This window comes from Puma concolor, chromosome C2, assembly GCF_028749965.1.
Source record: "Puma concolor isolate L17-30 chromosome C2, mPumCon1.1.hap2, whole genome shotgun sequence".
Classification (NCBI taxonomy): domain Eukaryota; kingdom Metazoa; phylum Chordata; class Mammalia; order Carnivora; family Felidae; genus Puma; species Puma concolor.
In genome coordinates, this window is record NC_141675.1 from 123,244,107 (window position 1) to 123,271,065 (window position 26,959).

The window sequence follows — 26,959 nt, forward strand, 5'->3', positions numbered from 1 at the left end:
CTTCCAGCAGTGGGACCGCTTCTCCCCATGTTGCCCAAGAACCTCCCGGACCCCATTGTGCTCCTGGGGATTCGTCCTTCCCACCAGAGCACCATCAGGTATTGAGCTGCAGAGTTGCAGACTCTCTGTGCTCCCCGTTTACAGTCTTAATGGAATTTAAACCCTCTTCTTTCTCTTTTCTCCTTTCTCCCTTTTTAGTTCAGTCCCTGTGGCTGTTTCCACTTTTCCACTTTCCTTCCAGCTGCTTTTGGTGAGGGTGCTTTTCCCATATTCTCCCCACTGTCTCCATCCTCTCTCCACACACAAAAGCACCTCCCTGCCCTCTGCAGCTTCTCTCTCCTGAAGTTCACCTCTCCACACCAGGTACCTGCTGAATTCTGTGGTTCAGGTTGTGCAGATTGTTGTGTTAATCCTCAGGTCAGTTTTCTAGGTGTGCAGGATGGTTTAGTTTTGGTCTGGCTGTATTTCATGGATGCGAGACACACAAAAAACTTCCATGATGTTCCGCCATCTTGGCTCCCTCTCAAGAGTCAGATGCTTAACCAGCTGAGCCACCCAGGTGCCCCTATCCTCTCCCATATTTTTATAGGACCTCCCATATTCCTACAGATTCCATTGGTGTTGATTAAGAGCACTGATGAATCAGTTATTGGCTTAGTGCAGGACTGACAGGGGTCTACAATAGCAGGAAATGAGCATTATACTTCAGGTGTGATGTAGAGGGAGCATCAGGTAGAATTGTACTTCACAGGATCCCTGTAAGACAGCAAAGTCCCTATACACACAGATAACTTAGAGGAATTTTACTCAATACCATACACAGGGAAAAGGGAGAAAACTATGGGAACTGGGAAGATCAAAGTTTTTAACGACTCTTCAGAATGTCTTCATCTTTACTAAGTAAGAGCTTAGAGGCTTGGACAATATCATTAATAACTAAATCAGTGGTAGGAGCAGAGCCGTGGAAGACTGACTCATCATTATCCAGACCGAATGTATTTCCAGACTGCTGGTATTGTGAGGAGCAATATTTATAAGTCACTAATACAGTGTCATTTTTAATTCATCTCAGGATTAAAGAGACTAGTACTTCCCAAGTAAAGTGGTATCCCTAGTAAAGATTAGGCATACCTATACCTCTTTATATGTTCTCATTTCGGTTGCTACACTGTTTTCACTGACAGTTTGTTAGCCATCTTGAAGATTTAGTTAAGTTATGCAGGTATGAGTCATTTTAGTATCATGTCATATTTACCGGTACTTAAAGGCATAAGACATAAAACTGGGTACATTAGATAAAATTTTATGACTTCATGACAATAAAATTACCAAAGACATTTGTTGAGTAGGTAAAATTACTATATGTGACTTACTTCTAAACTTTGGCAGCTCTTGGTTTTAGAACATTATATTCTTCTTTCTAAAGTTCTGATATACCATTTTATATTTGTTTTGTTTATAATCAGTACTGTTACTCATAGAAAATGTATAACATTGTGTCAGATTAACATATTCAACTCAGCTATCAGGAATTGCATTTTATATTTTTATTTTATTTTGTGTGACTACAAACTTATGTGTAGAGTTATTAAAGAGGTGATAACAAATGGGGCATAATCACTTCATATAAATTCTTTTAAAATTGCTTGCTGGTTGTCAATCTGTGGTCTTCCTCAGTTTTTTACCACATGGGACTCCTTATGGGGCAGCTCACAACATGAAAGCTTGCATCATTAGAACAAGCAGGTAAGAATAGCTAGGAATAAAATAACATATTCTTAATGAGGATAATGTTTTCTGATAACTTCAGTTCTTATATATTTATTATATAAAGCTAAAATTATCTATTAAGATGTCAAAAACAGTTTAAACAAATGAAGTATACAGATTTCATTATAATTATTTCAATTATTCCCTTGGGATATATCTGCTCCTTGATATTCTGTATCATAATTTTTGTTTGACTCTATGTTAGCTCACAACCTTCTTGGGAGATTTCTGGGTGAACCCTGAAACCAGCCCTGTACTTGAAGGACAAAGAGAGACTGAAAAAAGAGGCAGGCCACTTCCAGATTGGTAGGTGGCAAGTTTAATAAGCATGGGAACTTACTTCTAAGGCTTATCTTGGGTAGCCACAATGCAAATAGATTTCTATACCTGCCTTCTAGAATCCTTGAAGTTTATAAAGAGACCTTAAAATGATTTAGTCACATACCCAGTCCAGACAGCCTGGGAACAGTGTTTGTGAGTGGGAAAGGCAAGCTTCACATACATTCCAAGGACAGGGGAGGAGGTGGAAGTCTCCAATTGTCAGGGTCCAACTGGCAGTCACAGCTTCTTGATGACCTCCTCCAACAGACTAAAAATATATCTTCCATTTCACTTGCTGTTATCATGCATCAATTAATGTTTTTTCTCAAAATTGCAAAAAAACGCTAAAGTGTAAAACATATTTAATCAAATTTGTCATAGTAAATATCAACCAAATAATTTTTCTACTTATTAAATCAATGAATTCTTAGTCATCTGTGAAATATTATTTTCTGCAATTACACTGGGAGGAAACAGTGAAATTTCTGAGTAGGATGATTTAGGAACTATTCTGTTTACTAGTGTAACTCCTGGAATCTTATTATGACCAACATGAAATTATCAAAAACTGGTTTAGCCCAAACATATCCATGATCTGAAATCAATACAGAACCTCAGGATATATGGGATTTATAATCTCATACTTGCCATGGGTCGGGAGTCCAGAACATTTTAGCTGTGTCTTCTGTTCAAGACTTGACAAAGCTGGGTGTGTCCTTGACTAAAGTTTGATTAGAGAAAAGTCAGTCTTAAAGCTCCCTTGGGTTGTTGGCAGAATTTATTTCTTTGCAGCTATATAACCAACATTCCTATTTACTTAGTAGTTGTTAGTAGGAGACCTTTCTATGTTTTTAGAGATCATACTCAGGTCCTTAGCACATGGTCCCCTCCTTAGGCCCTCTCACACTTTAAATATCTTCCCTCAGTAAATGTCCAGTTCCTTTTAAGGGCTCACCTGATTGGATAAAGCCCACTCAGGATAATCTCCTCTTTGATGAACTCCTTTTTGATTGGGAATCTTAATTTTATCTGTAAAATCCCTTCAATTCTGCCACATTAAAAGGGAGGGAGTAATATGTATGTTGTGTATACAAAGGAGTATAAATCTTATGAGTTATCTGCAAATTCTACCTACCACAATGGTTTTGTTGACAGAATATAAGTGACTAAGGGAATCCAAAAGGAAGGCTGAACAAAATGCAGATCTCTTTTTCCATGTTAAAAAATGCTTTACAGCAATTTTGGAACACTAAAGTATGTTAAACATTTTAATTATATTTCTCTTCAGTTCTGTGCAATGTATTCAATTAGCTTTAGTTTCAATATACATAAGTATCTGAAATTCTTAATCCATTCCCATAAAGGGTAAAACCCTTTACTTGAAATATTACATCATAATGTACTTGATCACTGAAATAAAAATTCCCCATCAGAGGACTAAATATATTTATTTTATTCTCATCTTCTTTCTGAAAAGAAGCATTTAGCTGTGATAATAATAATATTAGTAATAATAATAATAATTGTGCTGTTTCATATTCCTTGCCACAGAAAATTCTCTCTTAATACTCCTTATCCATTAAATTTCCAATAACCTCTAGTGATATATTTATCTTTTACCCTTTTATGTTTATTTATTTTATTATTTATGAAATGTCCAGAGCAACAGAGACATAAAAAGTCCAATGATTTACTAATACAGAGATGCTTATTACTCCCCTTTTAATGTACACTATCTTCCTTCTCCTCCCATAGATGTCTATTGCAAACTATAGATAATTGATTAATATGCCTATTTCTGACACATACGTGATTTTAAGAGAAATAAAATCATAATACCTTATTTGATTTTTTTAATTAATAATATAGTCAATTACTAAAAACACTTTATATTCCAGGCACTATTCCAGTCACTGGGAATATAGTAGTGAACATACAGTAAAGGTTCTAAAAGCATGAATATTACTTTACACTGGGATGAAAAGAAATAAAACAGTAAAACATATGTCTAAGTAAAATAATCATTGAGAATAGTAGGGACAATATCAAATTATGTCATCGACCACTCTGTCTTTATTAGGTATGATTAGGAAAGTTTAGTCTTATTTAAATTTATTTTAAAAACCTGGGTAGCTTAAATAATTAATATATGGGTCTCTTTTAAGCTCAAAAGAAATTAACCATCAAATACTGATCCAATAACATTAATTTAGTCATATTTGAAAAGTTTTCTATATTAATTGGTCTATTTAAGGTTCCGATACCTCTTTGTGTATGTTTGGATAGCTTATATTTGTTAGGAAATAACAAATTTCTGAAATTGGGTCTTTGAATTTGTCACCTGTGGTAGTCAGTCTCCTGAAAATGGCTCCCTATGATCTTTGACACCTGGTACTCATGTTCTGGTATAATCACCTCCCCTACAGTGTGATTATACAAGTGAGATTATAAAAAGACTATGTCTTCTGTCTAGTTTCCCCCTCTCTTCTTCTGGCTGTTTTTGCTGTTCATTCTAATGACACAAACTTTCATGTTGTGGTGAGCTGTCCCACAGAGACTCCCATGGGAGTCCATAACAATTTCCAAACTTTTTTCCATCACATTGTTTAAAAATATTGTTTCTTTTTATTTTTTTATTTTTTTTATTTTTTTTTTATTTATTTTTTTTTTTTCAACGTTTATCCACCTTTGGGACAGAGAGAGACAGAGCATGAACGGGCGAGGGGCAGAGCGAGAGGGAGACACAGAATCGGAAACAGGCTCCAGGCTCTGAGCCATCAGCCCAGAGCCTGACGCGGGGCTCGAACTCACAGACCGCGAGATCGTGACCTGGCTGAAGTCGGATGCTTAACCGACTGCGCCACCCAGGCGCCCCTAAAAATATTGTTTCTAATAAGAAGCCTAAGTAAAGTTCTTAATTCATTTTTTTTTTTTAACATTTATTTATTTTTGAGACAGAGAGAGAGAGAGCATGAGCAGGGGAGAGTAGAGGAAGAGGGAGACATATAATCTGAAACAGGCTCCAGGCTCTGAGCTGTCAGCACAGAGCGTGACATAGGGTTCAACCCACAGACCGTGAGATCATGACCTGAGCCGAAGTCGGACGCTTCACCGACTGAGCCACCCAGGCGCCCCATAAAATTCTTAATTCAGTCTGTCTCCTTTTTAATAGAAGTTAGTCCATTCACTCTTTAAAGGAAGAAAATATGATTTAATAATTGCATATTATATTTTTCAGAGGCTAATGAGGTCTATAATAATATAAAAGGGTGGGGAAAAAAGAGTAAAAAGAAAAGGCAAGTGGCAGAAATCTTGCACAAGCTATTTAGTACCATCTGGTCAGGCAATACAATGTAAATTAATCTTACTTTCTAGTTCCCTGTGTAGACACACCTTTTCTTTACTGCTTCTGTTGACCCTTGGAGCAGAATATATTTCTACTGAATACCCATACTTTAGGAAACTTTATCAAACTTTCAAGTTCTGCTTTGATCATCTGTTCTATGAAAGTCATATTTTAATCAATAAAAATATTTCAAGTATGGTTTTATTATTAATGATAGTTTTATTGCAGCATAACTAAATGATATGTTCTCTTTCATTTCTACTTTGAAAACCATGAAGCTGTCATTATGACTTACTAAATTGTCACCATATTCTCACAGCTATTTATTATGCAAAATTTCAAACTTAAAGATTCATGGAAAGAATAACATAATGATGTAATTTATTTAATAATTATTAAAATTTGTCATGTCTGCATTATTTGCATGTATAGTTCTAAACATAAATATATAGATATACAAAGATAAATGGTATAGGAATCACATATGTAAGTATTGTTATTTATTTGGAATTGGTTTAAAAACTGAAAAATCATAATACTTTACCACTAAGTATGCATTCTTTTTTAAAAATATCCTCCAATCTAAAACTACTCAAAAATTATTTCTTAGAATTGTTTAATTTCTACTTCATACTTAAGTGTCCCTAAATGTACCATTATGATAGAAATATCAGTTATACACATATTTTCAAATAGGTTCACTTATTGCACTTGGTTTTTACATTTGGTTAACCTCACTTTTCTAAAAAATAACATTGAAGTAAATAGACAAAGCTGTTTAATTGATTGTAGAATGGTCCATATTCTCTATGTGTATGATTGTTTTCTCACAGTATTATGTAATATCTTTCTCCATTTCCTATATTTCATGTAGACTAGAAGCCAGATTAGTATAACCTAGAGGATGGTATGGATACAGGGTAAATATTTGTGATAAGAGCATTTCATAGATGATGCTAAGCACTTTGTGTGGAATCACATCAGAGGTCACTTGATACCAGGCTATCTCATTTTTAACAATGAACACCGTATTTTAAAGAATATAACTACCAGGTCTCAAAAATATAAAAGAATGCCATTCCTTTTAGAATCAGCAAGTGCCATGTTGGGGGATACTTTGAGTCTTTGCAAATATTCTGTTCCCTGATAACTTTTCACTGATGTTTTCAGGATTTTTTACTGATCATTATGTGAATCATTTACTTTCTCATAGGTTGAAAACATGATGTTCTGTTTATCATTGCTTCTAAATTTATCTGCCATTCCTTTGCAGTTTTATTTGAACTGCTAGTCTTCCTTTAAAAAGAAAGTGTAAGTAGTTATAATTTTAATTATCAATTTTTTTGAGGAAGAAATTGGCATGATGATTACCACCACTGATGGAAAATTTTTTCAAAAATTGTTAGTAACAATAAAAAATTATTATTATTCAAAAATATGAAATGATAAATGCTTGATAGATTCATTATAAGTAGCTTTTTAGTAAGTAGTTATGAAATATTTTCCTCCATGGATATTAAATGAGTTTTTTTCTTTTTTTTTCAGTATCATTATGATTTAAAGGATGATTATTTAATTTTAAACAGTAAATTTCAGGCATTATTTTTTGTGATGTTTAAATTATTCCAGTTGTGGCCATTGGAGCACCTTAAAATTGGATTTTTTGTCCATTTGACATGACTCTTATCATAAGTTGTCATGTACTTCCTTGTTTTTTAATGTAAAATGTTGTTCATGAATACTTTACACTCCAGACCTGGAATCAATGATTTTTCCAAGGAGCCGTAGGTTGGTTACTATGTAAATGATATTTGGAAAAACTGGGAATGAGTTGTGTTCATCCTGTTAACAATACCAGGAAATACCTTTTGTTTAAGATAATTGTGAGTTTATTTTTGTATTGGCATTCAATAGTAAAAAGTAGTTTTTTAAAATATCTTTAATTTTACTCTTGATTATATTTGTAAATATTGATTCCTCATTACATATATGCATTTGTTTTTGTTATTTTATGTACTTGAATAAAGCCAATATTATAATAATATGATAAAATCACTGAGATCAGCTTAAGATTTATTTATGATTTTTGTTTCTGAAGAATAAATACCTTGAGGAGGTAGAGGGATACAAGGGGTTAAAAGCTAAGAGTATTAGGTTTCATTTTGAGATAATAAAAATATTCTGAAATTGGCTATGGTGATGGCTGCACATATCTGTAAATATAATTTAAAATATTAATTTGTGCACTTTTAATGGGTGAATTTTATATAAATTATATCTTAATAAACTATTAAAAAGTATACTACCCTATAAATGTTTACTCAAACCCTTTGTATCCTTTTAAATTAGGTTCTTTATCTTATTGAGTTATGAGAAATCTTTGTATATTATAGACACAAGTTCATCCGATATGTTATTTGCAACATTCTTTTTTCTCATTCGGTGCATCATCTTTTTACTTTCTTGATGGTGTCCTTGATTTTTAAATTTTAGTGAAGTTCAATTATCTGTTTTTCTTGTAGTTATTTGTGCTTTTTATATGATTTATAAGGAAACATTCCCTAACCCAAGGTAACAAAGATTTACTCCCATTTCTTTTTCTAAGACTATTATAGATTCAGCTCTTAATATTAGAACTAGGATAAATTTGGAATTAATATTTGTGTATGATGCAAGATAGGAGTCTAACTGTATTGTTTTGCATATGTGCATTCAGTTGTCCATACACCATTTTTTGAAAAGATTGTTCTTTTTTCATTGAATTGACTTACCACTCTTGTCAAAAGGAAGTAACAGTATAAAAGTCAAACTTTCACACACTTAATAACATCAATGAATAGAAAAAGAAGAAGTAATTATGGATAATAGACTGATGAATTTAAACAAAAGGTTTTAGTGATATCTTCTCATCATGGATTAGTTTATGTAACAATTAAGGAAAGCTTTGAAGAAACAAATAAAATTATAGTCTTTGGAAAACTAGGGCTTCAACATATGAAAACCATTTTTTTAACTTCCTTTATCTCATTTATCTCAATTATGCCTTACCTGAATTTTTATTCAGTTTCCCTGGTGACTATAGTGATCCATTTCATTCTCTAGACTCTGCTATTGTTGATTTCATTGCAATTCCAATGTGACATACATTTTAGAGATTTTCCCTGGCATGGAGTTGTGGGTTCTTAGTCATTTTCATAAAATCTGTCAGAAATTATTTAGTTTCTTGGTATGATCATGAGACGCCTCCTGAATTCTCAGAACTGCTACTACAATCACATTTTTTTAATTTTTTTATATTTCTCATGAAATTTAAATGTGAAATGAGGTGAAAAGAGACCTGAATGTGTATGCACAGACTGTCATGATGAACTGGAACACTCTTTGTTTCAAGGTTTTTCTCAAATGTTACTTCCTTTTTCAGCTTTTTTTTTTTTCTTCAGAGAAAGACTCAAGAGAGAGCATGAACAAGGGAGGGGCAGAGGAAGAGGGAAAGAGAGAATCTTAAGCAGGCTCTACGCCCAGTGTGGAGCACAACTCAGGGCTCAATCTCATGACGGAGATCGTGACCTGAGCAGAAATTAAGAGTTCAATGCTTAATAGACTGAGCCACTCAGGCACCCCACCTTTGTCAGTTTTCTCCAGATATGACCCAAAGTGTATATATTTTTGATGTACAATTTAAATTTTTATAGATCTATATTTGCACATTTCTTATAATATGATAACCACATGTTTTCGTGACTGTTTCTCCTATTTAGAAAACTGAGAGAAGATGCCTTAATTATTTTTGGATTCTTGTAACAAAATATGGTTTAAAAATATAAATGGAAACCAATTTGACAATAAATTTCATATATTAAAAAAATCATATATATTAATCTTATGCTCAATGTCCTGAATAGTTTATCATTCTATATAGAAAAAATTATAGTAAATATTCATGAATGATGCATCTTTTAATTCTGGAATATTATATGACTATATTAGTAAATATAAAATAAAGTGCATTGATTGGTATGTCTTTATCCCATTAAGTAATCTAAAATACTAGAAATCTCTTGTCCTATTACAGCTTTGAACATACTCATCGTGTGATAATCATTTAAAGTCTCTGAGTCTTAGTTTATCTATACATAATCTGAGAATGATGTCTGCCTTTTTTCATTTATTTATATGCAATGCTCATCAACAATGGAGGAGAAATTATGCTTGGTTATTTAACACTGACAAGATAATTAAGCAAGGCACTATCACTACACTGAAAAGCAAAAATACGAAAATCAAACTAAATAGTAAATTTTAATATGCAAATGTAAGGCATTATTATTACATGTATATCTATATATGTGCTGCCACCAAAGAGAGCACTACATGCATATCTTTGTAAACAGAGTTAAAATATGAACTTAAACTAAATTATACCCTGCAAGAGTAGTCTGATAAAATTGGAGAACCTGATACTAATCGCATATATTGGGTTATTTTTGTTGTTTATATATAAAATTGAATTATAATGAAAACAGTGTCTTCTTAACAGGAAAGCACCAATGTACTATATAATGTATATAATTTGACTTACTGTGTTCAGATGCAAGTGAAATGTTTAAGGGAAGGAATAATTCTCTAGGGCAGAATTTGGCAAGGCCTATGGGTGAAATTTGTCCTGCTGCCTGTTTTTGTAGGGCCTGACCTGAGAGCTAACAAAGGTTTTTACAGTTTAAATGTTTGGAAAATATTTTTTTTTTAATAATAATCTTTTAGGTTACTTGGAAATGATATGAAATTCAAGTTTCAGTGTTGTTATGAGCTGAGTTGTAGAAAAATTATATTTGCCCCCCAAATTCACAAGTTGAAATTTAAATACCCAGTACCTCAGCATGTTGACTATATTTGGATACAGCCTTTAAAGAGGCAATTAAATTAAAATGAGGCCATTAGTGTAGGTCTTACTCCAATATGGCTTGTGTCTTTATAATAAAAGGAAATTTGGATACTCAAAGAGACATGAAGAATGTGAGTGCAGAGAGGAAAGACCATGTGAGGGCATCAGAAGGTGTTATCTGCATGCCAAAAAGAGAGATCTCAGAGGAAACTAAACTTGTTGTTAAAAAGAAAACCATAGGCTTAAAAGGCATCCCCAAACAGGGGCTTAATTGCTAATCTAACTGCAATCTCAAACTTCCTCAGAAATACATTCTTTTTAAAAAATTTTTTAGGTTTATTTATTTATGAGAGACAGAGACAGCATTCATGGGGGAGGGGCAGAGAGAGAGGGAGACACAGAATCTGAAGGAGGCACCAGGCTCTGTGCTATCAGCACTGAGCCTGGCGCAGGGCTCGAACTCATAAACCATGAGGTCATGACCAGAGCCAAAGTTGGACCCTTAACCTACTGAGCCACCCATGTGCCCCAGAAATACATTCTTAATGGGTGAGTTAGGAATTTTCTGGTAGATGCCAGTGAGTTTGCCACATGGGTCCTCTCCATCCCCAAAGAATGATGACAGAATCTGCGTAAACCACTTGCTTTTCCCCCTCAAGCTTTGCCTAGAATAATCCTTTTCTTTTGCTAGTAATTTTTTTGCCACCTTCCTTCTATAAAAACCTGACATTCTGGGGCGCCTGGGTGGCTCAGTCGGTTAAATGCCCCCGACTTCAGCTCAGGTCACGATCTTGCGGTCCGTGAGTTAGAGCCCCACGTCGGGCTCTGGGCTGACAGCTCAGAGCCTGGAGCCTGCTTCCGATTCTGTGTCTCCCTCTCTCTAGGCCCCTCCCCCGTTCATGCTCTGTCTCTCTCTGTCTTAAAAATAAATAAACGTTAAAAAAAAAAAAACAAAAACCTGACATTCTGTACAACTCCTCAGATCTTGCCTCTACTTACTAGATGGGATACTGCCTGATTCATAAATCATTTAATAAAGCCAATTAGAGCTGTAGAATTTATTCAGTTTAATTTTCGTTACTTAACACTGTCTACACTTTGATTTTGGACTTGTAGCCTTCAGAACTGTGAGAAAATAAATTTCTGGTACTCAAGCCCCTCAGTATGTGGCATTTTATTATGGCAGCCCTACCAAACTAATATCAAGTATGCAGAAATAAAACCACATAAACAGCCCTGCTGATTTGTTTCTTTTCAGTGGCTGGTTGTTGTTGTTGTTGTTGTTGTTGTTGTTGTTGTGGTTTTTATTCCAAAAGTAGAGTTGTGGTTGTGATAGAAATCATATGGCCTGAAAAACTAAAATATTTACTATCTGGCCTTTTGCAGAAAATGTTTGCCAATTACTGGTGTAAGTTTGTGGAAGATAAGAACTTTAGCAAAGAAACTTATATAATGCTGTGATTTTGAAAAGGCTCCCCACAATGTTTTAAATATTCACTAGGGAAATGCTACATAATGGTAACTGTACTCTCCCCCTGTCTCTGTAGCATGAAAAATAGAAAAGACAGTTCAAAATAAGTTAGGGTTGCAGTATTTCAGCAGCACATGTGCAAAATAATTTCTTAATCAAAATACCATTACTGATAATAGTGAGAAAATTATTATTTACTTTCATGGATAAAGATCCAAAAGTTAATGTTCATGCTGATGTACCTGGAATCATTAAGCCATGTATTGAGAATTGTTGTCAAAGAAACTCAGGTGAATTCAAAAGAAATATTTTAATAGAAGGCTAAGAATATGACAATTTAGCTTAGGTAGATTAAGTCGTGGTATTATAGTAAAGAGTTAATAACAGAAGCAGCAATAGCACTTGGCCTAGCTATCAAGTGGTTCTTATTTTCTTGAAAATTGGAAGAAGTGTGAAAAAATAATGTGAGAAAATGTCAATCCAACTTTTCTCTTGAAATCTGGGGAAATACTATATCTCAAGGGACATAGTAGGTGTAAAAAGTTACAAATGCCTAAGCCTTCCAAGGAGAGAAGACTGTCCAAGTCCCAAGGGAGGGTGGTTCATGATGAAAAGGAGCTTCCTTGCCAAAAACTGTTGGATTGGGTTTCCGCAGCTTTATTCAGTACAAAAACATATTGTAGGCAGTAACCTAGGTCTCCCAGCAACACAGACACACAAGAGGATATGAGGTTTCATTCCATGAACTCACACAATTAAATGCTCTCAACAGTTGTGTTCTTATTCAATATGGAAGGTACAAAGGAAAACAAATGAACAGGTATAGTACCATAGTAATCTGTAGTCTATAAATGGATGCCCCTACTATGTGCCAGATGCTCTCACTGGATCTGAAATAGAAATATGAAACAGGATCCTTGTGCCTTACAGTAATGGACTTATGGAGGGGAGAGAGCTGTCTTTAACCAATAAACTTGCTAGTGCAGTAATTTCTTTAAAATGTAAAGATCATAAAATTTTAGTTCAATGAAAATACAAAGTGTAAAGTAAATTGTTTAATATTTTTTCAAGAATTATAGGAATTACCAAGTTCAACGTATATAAACACTTAATGGACACTCTTCTTCAGATGAGTCCTAATATGTACTTGATAACTATCAAGAATTTTGTTGTTAAAGAATTGCATAGTGATAGATTAAAATTAAAGAAAAATCAACAAATCTTTTATTTGACCTATGTCACATGCTCCAGGAGAGGACAGGAGTGCCATATGCACCATATTTAGATTTCTTCTATGTAGAAAAATTATAATTTCATAGGCATGCTACATGCAATTTTATTTTTCGTAAAAGTGCTTCCTATAGATCCATCATCTAGAAGCTAGAATGTGTGAGACACATACATGATACAAGATGGAAAGTGGAGTTAAATAATCATTTTTTTTAATTATTTTTTTATTTTTTCAAAAAATTTATGTTTATTTTTTGAGAGAGAAAGAGCACAAGCGGGGTGGGGGGGGGGGAAGGGGGACACAGAATCTGAAACAGGCTCCAGGTTCCAGGCTCCAAGCTGTCAGCACAGAGCCCCACGCAGGGCTCAAACTCACAGTGAGATCAGGACATAAGCCAAAGTTGGTCGCTTCACTGACTGAGCCACCCAGGTGCCCCCTGTAATGATTTTTTAAAATGTGGAGATGGTGGCCAGAATTAGCTTCTTACTTTCAATATCATAAATTCAGGGAATTTTAACACCTCTATCTACTTAAAGTGAATTATGTTTTAATACTGAAGTAATTTCCTTCAGATGTCAATTAAACAAATTAAATACATTTATAGAAAACTTTCTTGGGGATTTGTAGCTCTGGTGTGTAGTAGATGCAGAGTTCTAAATCCTCGCATTCCTGGTGGGTACAAGGTTGACTGTGACTGAAAGTCACTGTGCTCTAATATGTTCTTGTTTTAATTAGGATAAATTGGTCTTTAGTGGGGGTTTTTTGATTTTTTTTTTTTTTTTTTTTTTTTTTTGTCAAATCGTAACATTTTCCACTACTTCTGTCTCAGGGTATTTGTTGGTTTTCATACTAAAATTTTGTGTCAAATTTATCTAAAGCAGAACTCATCCTCAGATCCTTACCGTAATTTCTTCAAATAAAATTTATATTCAGTGAAAGAGCCCTGCCCCATCCTCACTGCCAGTGTGTTCCCTAAGGTAACAGAATTTACTAGATCTCCTTTTTAGGCACTAAAACCAATAGCAATTCGTAAGAAACAGGTGTTGTTTAATTTTCATACTCTTTATTTCAAACTGTTGTTCAGTTAATTTCATTTATCCTTTTAATTACCTGCCATTATTTAGACAGTTTTAGTCATTTTGCCTCTAGTTACTTTGTTAATATAGATGATAGCGACCAAACTTTTAATAATCAGCCTAACGAAACCTCCAACTGGAAAATGTGAAATCTCATGTGGTGTGTATTGCAGGTAATTAAAGGAAAGAAAATAGAATAAGAAAGGCAGGAAGGGAAGCAGGTAAAAGAAAAGAAAAAGAAAGTGGAACAAAAGAACAAAAGTAAGAAGGAAGCAGGAAAGAGGAGAAAGAAAAAAGAAAAAAATGAGAAGGAGTTTAATATCAGAGAAAATCAAGCAACTCTGACATAAGTAGGGTTCATTTGTATTAGGGTTCAAGAAGAAAAACCAGTGGTAAATGGGTAGATATGAGTAGGGCTGATATATATTAAACAATCAAAAATATTCATTGGAATAAATTTATGTTCACTTAAATAACACCTAGAAATATATCTATTCAGTTCAGATGGTTATTCTAACATCTTAAATGCATATAACTCTTGGGTGGCTTAAGATACTATTTACTAATTATAACACTTACACACTTATTGTCTAATTTGTTACTACTATATAATCATATGTCTTATATTGTAAAGTCAGTCTTTTGCTCTTTCCTCCCTCCCTTCTTTCCTTCCATCCTTTTTTTCATTCAATTTTTTTTTACTTTTCTCACTGTTGTCTCTCTTTCCTTCTTTGTTTCTTTTTTAAAATCCATTTCTCTTTTATTATTCCTTACATAAGGTCATAGGAGTCACAGTGGGACCTATAGAGATTGCTTAGAGAACTACTAGCAATAAGGAAGAAGATATTTACTGATATACTTCTTAAAAATATCCCTTATAATTATGAACTCAAATTTAATTTATAATATAAATGTAATGAAAATATTGCAAAATTTCCAAACACACAGAAATATGGGTGAAAATGTCCTTGAATATTAAAAAAAATGTCATATATTATATAATATAGACAGTTTTAGATTTTGATCTTGATACAGGAAATTCTGAATCATTCCCTGGCTCTGGATGAAAGATGTTTTTCTTATATTCTTTTACCATCCAGGTGTATACCTAAGGGAAATTGATACATTATTACTGCCAAGCTCCATTCATCCAACTCTGTGGTAGAAGAAAGAATCAAGCTTTGCCCAGGACTTTTTGTAGCCAACCTGCCTTTGCTTTGCTCTAGGTCTGCACAATGAAATAGACATTTTTCTTCCTTTTCCTCGGGCACTATCTTTCATGAAAAATTCATTTCTTCCATTTCCCATCTCTAAGTAACTCTTTGTAAAAAACATAGACAAAAGGAAGTGACCTTGAGTCCATTTGAATGACTAGTCCTGAACTGTTGGCTTGCTGTTTTCTGCTCTCACTGTGAGTGTCATACTTCTTACACTGACGCTTGCATACAAATTGAGCTGCTGTCTTCTACTGTGCGTCACTCATACCAATTAGGTCCTCCAGACAGACCCCAGTCAGCTGGCTATTATTGACGTAGGTTGGGTTCAAAGTTCCTCAGAAGACTGTAGTGCAAAAGTCTCAGTTTTTGAAACTTGCTAAATAGAAGCAATGGAATGAACAAAATGCTGTTGTTCTTAAAAATAAAAGGAAGTGCAATAAGCCATGAAATTTTAAGTTAGGAAGTTATCATCATGATGCATTACTCTATGTCCAATAATAATTATAACTGGAGCCCAGGAATGGCTAACTGCAAGGCTCAACACATGGACAGAAAAAGACAGTCAATAAAATCAAATAGATACAAGATAATATTAAATATAATATTAACATAAATTCCTAATAATTTATATACTTTCCTTAGCATTTCTGGGTAACTTCCAGAGAATACAGATGTTTATAATCATGCTAATTATTTTCAAAGGATAAATTTGAATCTCAAAAAAGGGATAAATTCTATTAGTCAAAAATTATCAACATAGAATTTCAGAGACAGAAATATTCAAGGAACCAGCCAAACCTTTGGAAGGTTGTAGTCAGGGATCTGACTGGGAAAAGGAGTTGGAAATAGAGATAAATGATAATTCTTAAAACCTGGTATAAAAAGAAAGCCTGTTTATGCTGTATTTTGCAGCCATCTCATAACAGATTTTGAGATTGGTTGAACGATTCTTAGTCTGAAATAACTACTCCTAAAATCATTTTTTTTCTTTTTAGTCTTTTTAGATCATTATTATAAAGCATGAAGACAAAAGCCTTTTTATTTTGTTTCTGAACTCTTGTTTTAGAACCAGTTCTACTCTCTGTAGAACCAGTTGGAGTATTATGCATGGATTTTTATAGCTGTTCAAAGAGTAACACATGTATTCTTGGTATGAACAACAGATTATGAGGTGACCTTGATGACTCATTTGACACACAAAAATCAGACTTTCAAGAAATATATTTTGTGCCTATGATCTTCTATGACCTGCATATATGTAAAACTAGAGAGAGTTCACTGTCATCTGTTTGCTTAAGAATAAGTCCAAGTACCTCAACAGGGTTCATAAGGCTCATCAAGACACAGCACCAACTGACCTACCCTGTCTCTTCAATGCCACTGTCATCACACTTGAGTGTGTCCAATACAACATTCTTATAAGGCTGTATTTTCACTCTCCATCCAAAAGGAATTCACGTTTTTCCTCTTTATTAGAAAAGCCTTTGGATCTCAGCTTGGACTCCATTTCCTCAAGCAGCTCTTTCTAAATCTTCAGGCTTGACTTTTTGTCTGTTCTTTGGGTTCTAAGACATCCTGAACTTAAGCCGTAGTTGTTTTTCCTTATCATTTCTACTGGGATAAATGGCATTTCACAATTACCAATGAGATATATGTTGCCTGACTATACTGTGATTTGTTCAGCACTTACCCAAACATTTATCATACACTTGGACTACATTTCTCTAGTTTATTCCCATGATACTCTTTCTACCATGCTTATCTTTATGACTTGTTTATCCTATAACACTGGATTCTGATCCTGACAATTTTGCTCCATTCCTCTCCAGGCCAACTGCATTTTTCCTGTTCCCTTTATAGCCACCTGTAGAGTTCAATGGCTCCCCACTTTGTTCTATCTCCTGACATTTTTAGAATCTTAAGTTTTCAATGAATAATCCTGATTAAGATAATCAAAAACAAAACAAAACCATAAGGTAACAGAACTGAAAAGTTTTAGAAGATAATGTTTACATACAAAAGCAAGTTCAGAAGCTATAAAGAGTAATTAAAGTAAAACAACATGAGTGATGCTTTTTACAGAAACATTTCTACATATATTTTATCAAAGAATTATATAAAAATAAAGAAATTTTATATACATGAAACCTAAACATTATAAAGACTAACATATCTAAGATCCCAGAGTTGTGATTTGAATTTTTATTAGTATGTCCCCTTGGGCCATGCTATTTGTGTGAAGAATGATGGAAAGGCAGAGAACTGTTTTTATTATATGTTAACAAAGGTAGAAACTTGTTGTGAATGAATGGCTGATAAGTGAAAGCAGTATACTGTGAATTATTCTTTGGAAGAGCTCAAGGATGAAAAAGAAGATGATGACATAGGGTAGTAGAGTTGAATGGTACTTTATTTGTTTGTACATGGAGGTAAAAGGCCAAAGTAAAGGGGAAATTGAAGGGAGGAAAATGTAAAAGATTAGAAAGCAAGAGCGACAAAACAAAAGAGAAAAATAGAGCAAAGTGTAGGAAGAATATTCTTTTAACCTGGTGCTCTGATGGACTTTTGATTTTAAGACTCATTAGAAATTCAGGAAGAGAGGAAGAGGAAAGCCAGCCAGATGAAACAAGCCACTGAAGAATTTAGAAACAGAGATGTGTTAATCATGATCTTTTTCTATATGTAGCAAATGAAACCTGCTTGTGAGAAGGATGAGGAGGGACTTTGGGACCCTGAAAAACTGGAACAAAGTTTTGGAACTTAGATCTCTCTCTCTCTCTCTCTCTCTCTCTCTCTCTCTCTCTCTCACACACACACACACACACACACACACACACACACACACACCTTCCAAGGAATCAGTAGCCCATGAAACCCATTATGAAGAATATTGGAATTAAGGTTTTATTGTTGTGATTCTTTGTATCAAAGTTATATCCATACAATTAATTAGAAAGCACTTTCTAAAATCAGAAATGTTGATGTTATCCCTATATTGATTTGATATCACTCACATTAGGAGGAGACAAATATTTTGTGGGTAGGCCCCAAAACACAGATTCTGCCCAAAATGCAGGGAAGGATTTCATTTCCTTGGCTCAGGCTGGCAAGCTAAAAACTTATATAGAAAATTTTCTCTGATGCCTTCCAAATGACCAGCTCGGTAATTTATACCCTAACCTTACCAAATGGCCTTTCTTAAGGATCTTAAATTTTGACAAGCCTTACAAATTTTATTATTTATTTATTTATTTATTTAAACTAGTTATAATTTTTCAAAGTTATTATTTAAATTCTAGTTACTTAACATAAAGTGTAATATTAATGCTAGGGGTACAATATAGTGAGTGACTCAACACTTCCATACAACATCTGGTGCTCATCAGAAGTGTACTCCTTAATCCCCATCCCCCATTCCTTATGCACCTGCCCTTTAGTAACCATCGGTTTGTTCTGTATAGTTAAGAGTCTGTTGAGAGGCACATGGGTGGCTCAGTTGGTTAAACATCTGACTCTTGATTTTGGCTCTGGTCATGATCTCAGGGTTCGTGAGTTCGAGCTCCAAGTGGGGCTCTGTGCTGATAGTGCAGAGCCAGCTTGAGATTCTTTCTCTCTCCTCATCTCTCTTTGCCCCTCCCTTGCTTGTGTTCTCTCTCTCTCTCAAAATAAATGAGTATTTTGAATAAAAACAAGAATCTGTTTCTGGGATGCCTCTCTTCTCTCTTTTCCCCTTTGCTCATTTGTTTTGTAAATTTATTTTAACTTGTCAGCCTATCAGTATAAATTACCTTCTGTTGGTAATTTAATATTTCTAGAAAATCATCTTTATATCTTCTAAATTATTCTTTTAGAGTTGAACATTGTAATGTTTCTAAAAATTTCTCCTACATCTTTTTTACTAAATCTCCTTTCCTTCTTTTTTTTTTTTTTTAATTTTTTTTCAACGTTTTTTATTTATTTTTGGGACACAGAGAGACAGAGCATGAACGGGGGAGGGTCAGAGAGAGAGGGAGACACAGAATCGGAAACAGGCTCCAGGCTCCGAGCCATCAGCCCAGAGCCTGACGCGGGGCTCGAACTCACGGACCGCGAGATCTGACCTGGCTGAAGACGCTTAACCGACTGCGCCACCCAGGCGCCCCTCTCCTTTCCTTCTTAATGTTGTGTTTTCTTTCTGTTTTCAAGTTAGATGTGGCATTTTTTAATTGAATTGCTATTTGTGAGACTCTTTGTTTTATGCAAAATTCCATTACTTTTATGCTGTCTTAGTTAATTTCTAATTACTCTAATTACTAACAGTTTACTAATAGTGTTCTAATAACTTTGTTTTATTGAAAACTTAGTTCACTAAATTTCAAATTTATAAACATATTGATATCTGTTCAGGAATTATATTTTCACTATGTTATATTGAATTGTCTTACATTATACTATAATATGTTGCATTGGTATTTTATTATGGTATTGACTATTTACCATAAAATTTGAAATGGTCTATTTTTATTTATCCAAGACTCCATTGTGACATTTAATTTTCCCTAGCAACAAAACCAAATTTCTTAGTGAATCCTTAAAATGTTTATGTGATTTCATGTTAGCATTTTTTTCTGTGTCAAAATAGATTTTTGTTGTGTTTTTTTTCAGAGGCCTAGTTTGTCTTATGTATGTTTTTCTTCACTTGTAAGGAGTTCCTTTCATTTTTTTACATTATCAACTGAAATAGTTTGACATTCTTTATGGTGTGTCAAAAGGGAAAAGTTAGAGAAGGATATAGAGAATTTTTGGATTTGGTGATGAGCAGTTTAAGACAAGACTTCCATTGTTGGAAATTAATTGGGATTAGGTAAAGTCTGTTGCATGGAGGCAAGACTGAAGCAACTTTTAGTGGTCAAATACTTAGATAACTGAACTGTTTATCTCAGTGAACAATTGATGTTCTGGGTAGACAGCCCTTTGCCCAGATGAGCAAAGTGTATACCTGTACAAACTGTTTTGCAAGAACTTCCTCATGCAAACACGGAAGTTACTTAACTTCCTGAGTAAAAGTATCTTGGAGCAAATAGTTATGTTGATGCAGGTGGTCTTAGTTCTCAGTCAAATCGTTTTAAGTTGTGAAAACTCAGGCAATCTCCATTTACTTTGACCATCTCTTGATTTTTAAGCATTCTGTATAATTTTTGAAATTTTACTCCAAATTGCATATTGCTAGATGTGTTTTTTGTATTCTCTGTTCTATTTCTTACATCGATTTTTTCTGTCTTTGTGTCTAATAGCACCCATGTTTTCTTCTAATGTAAGTTCTTATATTTATCTTTGGTCCATTTTAAGTTAAATGTTGTATATGGTGTTAGGTAAATTTTATGATTTCTTTTTTGCATAAATATTCACTTGTTTCAAAAGCATTTTTTGGAAAAGACCATCTTTTCTTAGTTGAATTTTCTTTGCTCCTCTGCTGAAAGTAATTAACCCTATGCAGGTAAATCTATTCAGGGGTTTCTATTTTTTCCTCACTGATCTACAGATCTATCCTGATGTCAATAACCTATTGACAGTCACAATGTAGGTTCACAGTCAGTCTTTACATCAGGAAGCTACAGTCCTAAAACCTTTTTTTTTTTTTTTTTGGCAAAATTGTTGCTATTCTAGATTTTGTGATTTTCCATATAATCAGCTTGTCAATTTTTACCTCTTCCCTCTCCTAAAACTCTACCCTATTGGGTTTTCATTTGGATGGCATTCAATTTAGAGATCAACTTGTTGAGGATTGTCTTTTTAATAATATGGAGTTTCCTCATTTGTAATATGGTATATGTCCTCATTTTTTAGATTGTCTTTAATTCCTTCCAGCAATGTTTATGTAGCTTTTAGTTAATGAAACTTGTCCATATCTTGTTAAATTAAAAAAAAAATAAATTTCTAAATAATTTATAATTGTAAACAGTAGTATACTTCAACTTGAATTTCCAATTATTTGTTATTATATAAAACTACAACTTGATTATGGTAGATTAGCTGAATCTACTTATTAGTTCTCAGAGATTTCGTATGGATTCCCTTGATTTTTCTATATAAATTATGCCATCCAATAAAATGAACACTTTTATTTCTTCCTTTCCAACCAGTATTCCATCGATTTTTTTTTTTTAATGTGTGTTTATTTTTGAGAGAGAGAGGGAGAGACAGAGAACAAGCAGGGGAGGGGCAGAGAGAGAGGGAGACACAGAATCTGAAGTAGGCTTCAGGCTCTGAGCTGTCAGCACAGAGCCCGACACAGGGCTCAAACTCACAAACCCAGAGATCATGACCTAAGTCCAAGTCTGACGCTTAATTAATTGAGCCACCAGGTGCTCCTCCATTGTTTTTGTTTATGTTCTTATTGCACTGGCTAGGTTATACAGTATATTGTTAATTAAAAGTAGTGAAAACATATTTTTGCCTTGTTTTTGAAATTTGGGTAAAGCTTTCAGGCTTTCACTGTTTAGTATAATGTTAGCTGCACATTTTTAATAGAAATTCTTTTTCAGGTTGAGGAATTTTCATTCAGTTTTGAGAATTTATAATGAATGGGTGTTGAACTCTTTCAAATGTTTTTTTCTGCATCTATAGAAATGTTCAACTGGTACTTCTTCTTGAATGTGTTAATATTATAAGTTCCATTGGTTGAGTTTTCTTTTAAACTAATTGTGCATTCTGGAATGAACTCGGTTTTTCCAATGTGGGTACTATATTTTTTATAAATCATTGAATTCCATGTGCTAAAAATGTAAGGTTCTTTGGGTCTATATTAATGGCCAATAATGGTCTATATTTTTCTTTTCTTGTAGTGTCATGTCTGTTTTGGGAATCACTCTTGGTCTTATAAAAAGAATTGGCAGATTGAGCACCTTTTCATATGTCTGTTGACCATCTGCATGTCTTCTTTGGAAAAATGTCTTTTCATGTCTTCTGCCCATTTTTAAACTAGGTTATTTGTTTCTTGGGTGTTGAGTTTGATGTTCTTTATAGATTTTGGATACTAACCTTTTATCAGATATGTCACTTGTAAATATCTTCTCCCATTCTGTAGTTTTTGTTTGTTTGTTTGTTTTAGTTGATTGTTTCCCTCCCTGTGCAGAGGTAGTTTCATTTTGATGAAATCCCAATATTTTATTTTTTTCTTTTGTTTCCTTTGCCTCAGGAGACATATCTAGGAAGATGTTGCTATGTCTGATGTCAAACAGGTTACTTGTCTATGTGTGTTCTCCTCTAGGATTTTGATGGTTTCCTGCCTCACATTTAGGTCTTTCATCCATACTGTATGCTAACTAACTGGAATTTAAATAAAAACTTAGGAGGGAAAATAAGCATATAGGAATACTCTCATGTATAGCTCATTGAAATTAAAAAAAAATATTGGGACGTGTTGTTATCTCTCATTTTCTGGAAAAGATTGAGAAGAATTTGCACAAATATTCCTTAAATGTTAAGTAGGACATCTTTAACTATGAATTCAATTTTTAAGTAGAGATATGGCTGTTCAGATTATCAATATCTTCTATGGAGTTTGTTACATTGTTATCTTGCTATACATTGTTATATTGATAGTTTTTATCTTTTGGATAATATATTTAAATCTAACTTGTTGAATTTATTACCATAAAGTTTTTCATAATTCATACATTAGTATGCATGTCATAATTTGTATTTCTTTATTACCCATGTAATGCCTATTCTCTTTTCTCTAACATTGGCCTTTTTATTCCTGATCAGTATGGCTATAATCAATTGTATTGATGTTAAGAGAGAAAGAAAGAAAGAAAGAAAGAAAGAAAGAAAGAAAGAAAGGAAGGAAGGAAGGAAGGAAGGAAGGAAGGAAGGAAGAAAGAAAGAAAGAAAGAAAGAAAGAAAGAAAGAAAGAAAGAAAGAAAGAGGTTTCTGGTTTATTTTTCTACTCTGCTTTCTATTATGCTTTTCATTGGTTTCAGTTGATTTCAATTTTTATAATTATTAATTCTTTTCTTGCTTTGAGTTCAATTCGCTTTTTTTATAATTTCTAAAGATGAAAACTTACTCAATGAATTTAATCCTTTCTACTTTCCTTTTTCTTTTTTTAATGTTTGTTTATTTATTTGGAGAAAGAGAGAGAGAGAGAATGAGTAGAGGAGGGGCAGAGAGAGAGACAGAGAGAATCTCAAGCCGACTCCATGCTGTCAGCTCTGAGCCAATGTGAGGCTCTATCTCAAGAACCATGAGATCATGACCTGAGCCAAAATCAAGAGTCAGACACTTAATGGCCTGAGCAACCCAGATGTCCTGACCTTTTTACTTTACTAATGTGATCAATGCTACAAATTTTGCTTTATATACTCTTTTAGCTGTATCTGACATATTTTATTATTTCAAAATGTTTTTTTATTTCAGCTTAAAATAATTTCAAACTTTCATTTGTATTTCTTTTTAAATGTGTGGATTATTTTGAAGTTTGTTGATTAATTTTCAATATGTGGGAATTTTCCAGATATCTTCTCATTTTGATTTATTTTGTAATTCTGTTGTGTTCAGAGAATATACATCCCATGCTGTTTTTCCTTTTACATTTATTGAGACTTGACTCTTGGGCCAAATTATGGTTTATCTTGGTAAATATTCCATCTACACTTGGGAAAAAATGTGTATTATACTGCCATTGATTGTGTTGTTCTATAAATCTTATTGTTCTACTCTTCTATGTCCTTTCTGATTTTCTGCCTTATTATTTTTTTTTAATATTTTTTTAAAGTTTTTATTTATTTTTGAGACAGAGAGAGACAGAGCATGAGCAGGGGAGGAGCAGAGAGAGAGAGGGAGACACAGAATCTGAAGGAAGCTCCAGGCTCTGAGCTGTCAGCACAGAGCCTGACGCTGGGGCTTGAACTCACAGACTGTAAGATCATGACCTGAGCTGAAGTCGGATGCTTAACCGACTGAGCCACCCAGGCGCCCCAGTCTGCCTTATTTTTCAATTATGAGATAAGTTCTGATTTTCTTTTTCTCAGGACTTATCTTTTTTTTTTTTTTTTTTTTTTTTTGGCCCCCTCTGTCAGGGACTCACAGTTCTGTGCTGTTTGTTGTCTAATGTCTGAAAACAGTCTTTCAGATGTTATCTAGATTCTATTTGTTTAAGTTAGGATGATAAATCTGGCTCTTGTTACTCCATCTTGGCCCAAAGATGAAAATGTTTACTTCTAAGGGTGCCTGAGTGGCTCAGTCGGTTGAGCATCTGACTTCAGCTCAGGTCATGATCTCATGGTTCGTGAGTTTGAGCCCACGTCAGGCTCTGTGCTGACAGCTCAGAGCCTGAAGCCTGTTTCAGATTCTGGGTCTCCCTCTCTCTCTGCCCCTGCCCTGCTCATGCTTTGTCTCTGTCTCTCAAAAAAGTGAATAAACACTAAAAAAAATATTTAAGAAAAGAAAATATTTACTTCTTTTATTAAAAAGTGTTCTCTCGGGGCACCTGGGTGGCGCAGTCGGTTAAGCGTCCGACTTCAGCCAGGTCACGATCTCGCAGTCCGTGAGTTCGAGCCCCGCGTCGGGCTCTGGGCTGATGGCTCGGAGCCTGGAGCCTGTTTCCGATTCTGTGTCTCCCTCTCTCTCTGCCCCTCCCCCGTTCATGCTCTGTCTCTCTCTGTCCCAAAAATAAATAAACGTTGAAAAAAAAAAAAGTGTTCTCTCTTCCATTTTTCTTTAGTATGATATCTTTTATATACATATAATGTTATATGTATATATTAACACTAGTTTTTGCAAGACAAAAAGATTACAGGGGATTTCCACTTTTCTTTTCTCATATGCTGCAACATTTTCTACAATCTGATAATATTTAAATAAATACAATCTCTTTTACATGTAATAAGTAACGTAGTAATTTTAAATTCAGCTTTGAAAATGAAGTAAATTGATATAAACTATCCATTTTGTTTTGTTTGTTTTTTCTTTTTTTGAGAGAGAGAGAGCTCCTGCATATGTGAACAAGGGAGGGGCAAAGGGAGAGGGAGGGAGAGAATCTTAAGCAGGCTCCTCATTCAGTGTGGAGCCCAATGGAGTTATTGATCTTATGCCTGTGAGATCATGACCTGAACAGAAATCAAGAGTTGGATGCTTAACCAACTGAGCCATCCAGATGCCCCTAAACTATCCATTTTGTAGACAAACCTAAACATGAAAGTTCATTTGAATTTTGTATAAAGCCATATTGTTTTTATTTGTAGTCATAGGATTAAATTCCACCTCTAATGGAACCTTAATACTGTTATCTCCAAGAGTGCATATGTCATTACTTTGCATTATTTATTTTTACCATAAATTTATTCAATTAGTGCATTTTCATTTTCAAAAATCATATTCACCCTCAAAGGAAGAATAATTGATATTGTCAGACCTTTAAGTCAGTTTAAAAGCTAAACAAAATCTATACGTTGAAATATAGTGGCCATAAATGGCAAGGATATCAATGGATTTAAAGCTTCCTAGAGCAATGGTTTTGAAGACAATGTTCTTTCCTATAAACGATATATGATTCTATCATTCATATTCAATGGAATTAAAATAGTATTTAAACCACAAATATAACTTACAAATATAATCATTATTTAAATGTGTAAAAAAACGGAATTCAAAATGCACCCTAATAATTTCCTCTGTTCTTTAGTGAAGCTAACAGAAGAATTTTCCAGAGTACAGTGTAATTAGCAAATCAATGGGTTAATTTAAAGATATGCAATTTTCAATAATAATGAGAGTTAATATTTCTTATGGGAACTGGCTTAAACTGGGTTATGAGGGGGTATGAATAGTTGAAATAGATTAATTATCTTTCAAATTTGGGATGTTAAGATTGAATAAAATGCTTTTAAAAACTCTATTAAAATGATATCTCTGTGTGAACAATTCAGGTCATAGATCTCATTTTTCCCCCTTTCTCTCCCCGTGCCAAATTCATATTTTAAACCATTTAGCTGTAAACCATTGAATGGAAATGATAGTTTATGGTTTTCTTGCCAATGACACTGAAAGTATATTAGTGGTTTTATATACATTTATACAGATAGATTGAGAATTCTTGAACAAGCAAAGATTCTTCAGAAGCAGCCCATTTTTTGAATCGACATATTTTTCTTTGCCAGTTATTTGTAGATCCAAATTTTATTTTTTTTTCAATGTGTGTTTATTTTTGGGACAGAGAGAGACAGAGCATGAACGGGGGAGGGGCAGAGAGAGAGGGAGACTCAGAATCGGAAACAGGCTCCAGGCTCCGAGCCATCAGCCCAGAGCCTGACGCGGGGCTCGAACTCACGGACCGCGAGATCGTGACCTGGCTGAAGTCGGACGCTTAACCAACTGCGCCACCCAGGCGCCCCTGTAGATCCAAATTTTAAACTTATATTTCTGCACTTGAGTAAAGCTTAATTTATTTTATTTATACACAGACTAATTTGCTCAAATAAGCTTTGAAATTAGTCTTTCAATTTGAAAATGTTATCATCCCTCAATTATTTACATACAAACTCTAAAAAAATAATAGTAATTCATTTTTATTTTTCATGGTTTCTACTTTTCTGTACCTACCTACTGCTGCAACATCTGTAGCTATACAATTTGTACTTGGAAAGCTGGCAAATGGCTGACTT

At 34.0% G+C, this 26,959-nt stretch overlaps 1 long non-coding RNA gene across 1 annotated transcript in view; it reads right to left on the bottom strand.

The window, feature by feature from the left end:
• Window positions 1-1,532: 1,532 nt before the first annotated feature.
• LOC147577518 (uncharacterized) overlaps window positions 1,533-26,959 on the bottom strand; it is a 37,577-nt gene continuing 12,150 nt past the window's right edge. The window contains exon 2 of the long non-coding RNA XR_015255845.1: window positions 1,533-1,756. This is a non-coding gene — a long non-coding RNA (uncharacterized LOC147577518). The remainder of the gene's footprint in view (window positions 1,757-26,959) is intronic.